A 6,349-nucleotide genomic window follows, 5' to 3' on the forward strand; every position below is an offset into this window, starting at 1 on the left:
TATTATTTTCTACTTTTTAGTCCATTTATAAAAGCGTTGTATATTAAAAAGTTTTTTTTATATTATTTATTTTCTACTTTTTAGTCCTGTCTGAATAAAAGTTTGCAATAGATATTAAAATAATTCAACGATATTAATAGAAAGGTGCACACACATGCATTTACATATGTATGTACATACAAACGAGCACCAATTAATTTTATTTAAAGAAATGGCGTGTCGTCTATTTCCGCTGTAGCAAACGTAGTACATAGGGCGACATCTAGATGTCATCTACCTCGCCCTATTCACTACAGCTGTCGCCCTATGCACTATGCTTTTTTATAGGAACTTTTCAAAGCTTTGCTTTGGTGTCGGACACACAACATTGAAAGTTTCTGGATCCACAACATTGAAAGTTTCTGGACGCACAACATTGCAAGTTGATAAAAGCGTTGTAAAATACGAGCTAACCCTTCGCAAATCCATCGAGTGTTTTATTACTTATCGCGCAGTGTTGAGCAGTACTAATATTTTTATTAATTTCTGTAATACAAAATTGAATGTAAATATTCTTGTTTCTTTGATTCTTGTTTTTATAACTTAATAAGAAATCATCGTTGAAAAGCCAAGAAAAACTCCTTACTAAAAACATTCCTTAGTTTCTAGTCATTATGAAAGCTGCCAAATTTTTTTATTTACTTTTGTTAATTTGAAGTATTTTTATTGTAAAACAGTGGGACCCCTGATCGATCCTGAATTGGCTAAGAAGTATCACAGATGTCGACCAAACCGACCTTGTAACAAAAAATATAATAGTATTGAAACCACTGTGTTTCACATCAAAAATCAGAGTCCGGCGTTTCAAACCTAACTTTACCAAGTAGCATTTAAACATTTTTTTTTTTCAAAGTTTGTGTTTAAAGGGCAGATAAAATTTGAAAGCTACTTGAGAAAACGACCGTTAATATAGTAAGTAAGTTTAAGGACAAATTTCTTCGAATAGGCTAATTGATGATGAGATGATTAGCCAACTTGCCCAATAGCTCGTTCTATCTGGCCAAGGCTCGATAAATACAGATTCTACGCTCTTCTACAATTGGAACACTCGGGTTGGTGATAGGAATTATGAGAACTCATGCCAGCAAATTGGGCGGTAGAATGATTACTGTCGCTGCAGTTATGACGATGAAGAAATCGAGCACTATCATGGCCACTGCCCAGGTCTGGTTGGACTTTGGCGTCGCTGTCTCCATCAGCCGTTTTTCCACTATTTGCTGGACCGAAGCTCGATGATAATCTGCCAACTACGACGCTGCATTAGACTAACTAACTGGTTTTATTTCTAGATCGGAATCAACATTGAACCAATGGAACGGAATTACAGCGGGACTCATGGCCTAATGAGTGTGTTACAAACCGAAACATGGATGAAGGCAGCCACAACAACGTAGTCTAAACTAATCTAATACAAATTTAAAAGTGTGCATTGCAAAAAGAAAATTATTTGGTTTTGATATTGAAGATCCAATCATGCATGCCAATTATTAAAATCTGTTTTATTGGCGTCCATTCATAAAGGCATGATCGCTGCATTTACTTATATACATATATCGACTCACTTACAAGTCAATTAAACGATCAATCGATCGAAGGTTCAAATGCAATGGCGTCAGCATTAATGGCATGTCGGCATTCTGGGTCGCATTGCAGAAAGCAGACAATGGCATTGTTGTGCTTTATTTTCAACTAGTCCGAACGCGTGAAGTTTGTTAAGGTAGCCAGTAGGCAATGGACTTTTCTAACCGTGTCATGCAAATAAACTTAATCCAAAGCATTTAGATACTCGTACCGTTGTATGGGTGCAAAAGGAAATTCAAATATTTCTAGCCTTGTTTACTGTTTGATTTCTCACCTATTTGTTTTGCGGTTGGCAGTCTAATTCCACCAAAAGCGAAATGCTAACTAAAAAGTAGCAAAAAGGTTTAAAGTAATCAGCACCAACAAATTAATGTGTTGATGAATGTACATATGTTAGTGTTTTGTGTTAATACGCAGGTCACCTGAATTTGAAAAATTTACCATAAATTAGGCGACTTAATTAAACAATAAAAGATTGATTAGCGGCAATGTGCAAATAGCGGCCCTTTTTTGTGGTGCTGCGGCTGCTCATATGCGCGGGTGTGAGTAAAGTCATGTTATTTTCATTAAATTCCACTTAGTAAAGGCATAAAATATGTATCCGCATACAAACAACTAAGTAAAAGTGTTTTAGAAATGACACGTTTAAGCATTTAATATTTATGGATTTACTAATGAAGCTTCGTGAAAAGCACCACCCGAAAAACCTAAATGAAGGCCACCGATGAATTTTTAAAAAAGGTTTACAACAGCATGTAAATTGTACGCTCACTTCATCTACAGATTCGTAACTAAAAGATGTGTATGTGCTTTTGTCTGCTCCCTAGCAATTAACGCTTCTTGAATCATTGAGGCCACCGGGAATAAAGCGTTGATTGTATTGTCGCCGACAAATTGCGTCACACATGTCAATGCATATTACGTGAATGGGAGCATTGCGAGAAATGTATGCTCTTGTTCTACTACAATGTAGACATGTACATACATATGTAATCTACTACATACTAGGGTGTTCGATTATTTGCCTTTTTACCAAACTCGGTTTTCGAGTTATTCCGAAAATTGCATTTTGAAATTAAAAAAAAACTGGATAAACCGGTTTTGAAGTTAAGAACAAACCGGATAAACCGGTCTTATGTTACGTAGTTTTCATACAGTTAAAATGCTTATGTTGGTATAAAGTGATGACCAAAAATTGTAATAAAGCTATTAACAGTGAATATAGCTTTTATTTAGAAAAGAGCAAAGAAAAATAAGTTAAACATTTTTTATTAGATAAAAAGAAAAACAAATAAAAATTAGTGAAAAATTCCCGTTTGATCTTATTTTGACTTTTTTTTAATACTTTATGGCAAGTTTTCTTCGGTGGTGGTGTAGATTCTGCATTTGTATCACATCATCAAGAAGCCGAACAGGAATTGGAGAAGATGCTCGACCAAACACGGAGAAAACGTTTAAGCGTCAAACATTTATTTATTGGAATCAAAAAACCTAGGATATAATGTACCCCTTTAACTGAAAAAAAACTTGAAAACTTCGTAAAACGCAAAGCTTTTACTGAGAGCTCCACATTTGTATGAAACGAAGAAACCGATATACTTTTTTAAGGTATAACCGCGGCCACCAGAGTTTTCAGAGTATATATGAGGCCATGAGAGCAAAAGTAGCCTCACCCACAAATTTTTTCTTGTACTTAACTTCTTAAAATTGTTTCAAATGTGATAAATTTCAAAGTAACTTGATGGTATGCTATGTAGCTATGTACCTTAGAATAAAAAAATAAGCTACATCATTTTAAAATTTATCTCATTTGAAACTATTTTAAGTAGGGAAGTACACAAAAAAAAAAGTTTGGTTAGGCCACTTCTGCTCTTATGGCCTCATATGTATGTACATATGTGTATAAATATCTCTCTATACCGACGATTCAAAGATAGACCTCGGTGTGGGGGCGTGTACTCCGAGGAACTCGTCGTCTCCTTGTCTCTTCATCAAGGGAATGATCCAAACGTAAGTCTTAGTAAGCAGCACTGAACCCTGACAGCCAACGGCTCTGTTAGCATTAGCAGCACCAGCCACCAAATAGTTTATCGGAGCGATTTCCAGAATCTAGTATCTGCATCAAAAAGCGTCTCTCTTGTCTGGGCTCTCGGACATAAGAACATTGAAGACAATGATATTAAGGAATCCGAGGCATGGAGTCGTTCAAAGAGAAATTAGTTTGTATTTTCTTGGACTGGCAAGGAAAAGGTGATCGGTTATAATAATAATAGATTGGCGCTTACACATATGTTAGTGTTTGGCCGAGCTTCTCCTCCGACTTGTGGCGTGCGCCTTGATGTTGTCACACAAAGCGGAGGGACCTACAGTTTTACACCGACTCCGAACGGCGATGGTATTTTTATGAGAAACTGTTTTTCATGGCAGAAATACACTCGGAGGCATGCCATTGCCTGCCGAGGGACGACCGCTGTTGAGAAAAAACCTTTTTCTATATTTTTTTGCGATGTTGCTTTGACCAGGGCTTGAACCCAGGTGTTGATGAGTGGAAGCGCGCACTGCTTACCATTACACCACAGCGGCCGACGGTCGTGGTCGGTTATACAGACTTGAAAAATAGACAAGGAACTGTAGCCTTACTACAATAGGACGAAGGCACTAGACCTGCTTAATATGTATGTAGAGCAAGGAGAGAAGTATTTAAGGCAGCGTCACACGATTGGGAATTCTCCCAAAATTTGGTGCAAATCATATCTCAATCGTGTGAAAGCACAAATATTTTTCTTTATCCCAATCACGACAAACAAATTCGTTCAAAGTTTTCAATAGAAGTTCGTTATAATCGCGTAACTACAAAAAACTTGTCGTCCCAATTTTTTTATTTTGTATGAATACATGGCACATGATATTGACCAGTTTTGACTATTTTTTTTTTTGTTTAATCTTTATTATTTTTTTATAAAAATTAAGCTCATTATCTAACAAAAACCATATAAGTCGAAATTTTAAAATTTTTAGAAAAATTTCAACAAAATTTTAGAACAACAACAAACTTTTTATTAAGAATTTTTAGAAAATTCGAAAGCATACCACTTTAAATTTTAGCTCAATAAAGTGCAATTTTGAGGTGGCTAAGAATTCGCTTTGAATTTTGATGATTATTTTTTTTTTGCTGTCATTTTCATTCAGTTTCCATAGCGAAACATCCGTTAATACCAAATAATCCATCGAGACTTATGGCTGTGGCATTGCCTTGATAGGCGGTATTTTTCTCTAGCTATTATTTTACAAATCTGTTGCTTTAATAACGACTTTTATGTATAAATCTCGAAGCCTGGAGTTCATTGTTATCAGATCTAATTTTTGCCACAACAGCGATTTAGGCGGTTTTGCAACTGGTCGATAGGCTGGTTTGCAAAAACCAAGAAGTGTGATCTTATTTCTTATTGATCGTGTTAATTAACTTTGTAAATCGGCTCTCTGCTTTCCTATCCAAGTTCCACCAACTATTTAACTCAAATTTAGACAAGTCCTTCTGCACTCGGTCCTTCCATTTTGTTCGTGGTAGTTTTTGCTTTTGCAGTCCATTCATGAGTGCCGAGTCGAAGGATTTTTTTCACCGGAATGTCATGACCAAAGGTGGGCACTACTACAAACAAGCGTGAGCTAAAAGTGGGAATGTTACCTTGTTTATACCTACGGAAGAACCGCATTAACAAAAACCTGATTTGACTCAAAACATATTGCTTTCAAGCATTTACATATAGCTGGGTATTTATAGCGCACTCGATGAAGCCGTATTCAAAAGCAAACAAAATCTGCAGTTTTTATAGGACATTTCATTAATTACTAATTTGCACGGTTGACCGAAATGGTATCGAACAATAATTCGAATTCATTATAATAATAATTCAAATTTAAAAGATGATGTATAAAGAAAACCAGCCTATTTTCACTTCGCGTCAAATTAATGATGCGTTTGTACCCACGGTTGCCACTTGTTAAAAAAATAACCAACCAAAATCTGGAAAAAAGAACCAAATTGAAAAAACAACCAAATTGCTTTTTACGTATCTATTACAAAAAGCAAAAATTATTGAAATATTTGCAAAATTATTGAAATACATACTTGCAAAATTAAATTCTGAGAAACGCTCGTTTCCGCCTGTTCGAATCAAAAGATTTAAAAATCGCGATTTTTATGCTTTAACAAAATTAGCTCTAAAATGTTTCCTTTCTAAGATGTCTATCCACTTAAGGCGGCATTTTGAAGGGAAAAGATGATAGTCATTTTGCATGCTGGCGCGTTCTCATCGTTACGCTCTCGCTTGTATACGTACACGTGATGCTTACCAGGGCTGCCAACCATCCTTAGCTATGAGGTGCCATATTTAGCACCTGCTAAAAGCGCAGTTAACCACGGACATAAGAACGGAGAACGTGTCAGCTGACACGATCTATCTTATGGGATCTGGGTGTTAACAAAAACTCACCACCGCATGACCGCGACGTGGACGCTGCTTCTCTCTCTTTCTATCAGCACACTTGATATCTCTCTACGTACTCTACGCTACGCTACGTACACATTCGTGGGTAACCGCGCTCTAAGTCTCTGCCCATACATGGTCATGAATCATGAATCATAACTTATGATCCATAGGCACGACATGTCCAACCTAGCGGTCGTATTTTTATACGCTTAACTATAGAGCCTATTTAAGGGTAAGCC

General features: G+C 36.3%; 1 protein-coding gene across 1 annotated transcript in view; it reads left to right on the forward strand.

The window, feature by feature from the left end:
* LOC118745023 overlaps positions 1-6,349 on the forward strand; it is an 89,759-nt gene that overhangs the window by 71,866 nt on the left and 11,544 nt on the right. The gene's annotated exons all lie outside the window — the stretch shown is intronic.

This window comes from Rhagoletis pomonella, unplaced genomic scaffold (genome assembly GCF_013731165.1).
Source record: "Rhagoletis pomonella isolate Grant_MI unplaced genomic scaffold, Rhpom_1.0 Rhpom_scaffold_00008, whole genome shotgun sequence".
Taxonomy (NCBI): domain Eukaryota; kingdom Metazoa; phylum Arthropoda; class Insecta; order Diptera; family Tephritidae; genus Rhagoletis; species Rhagoletis pomonella.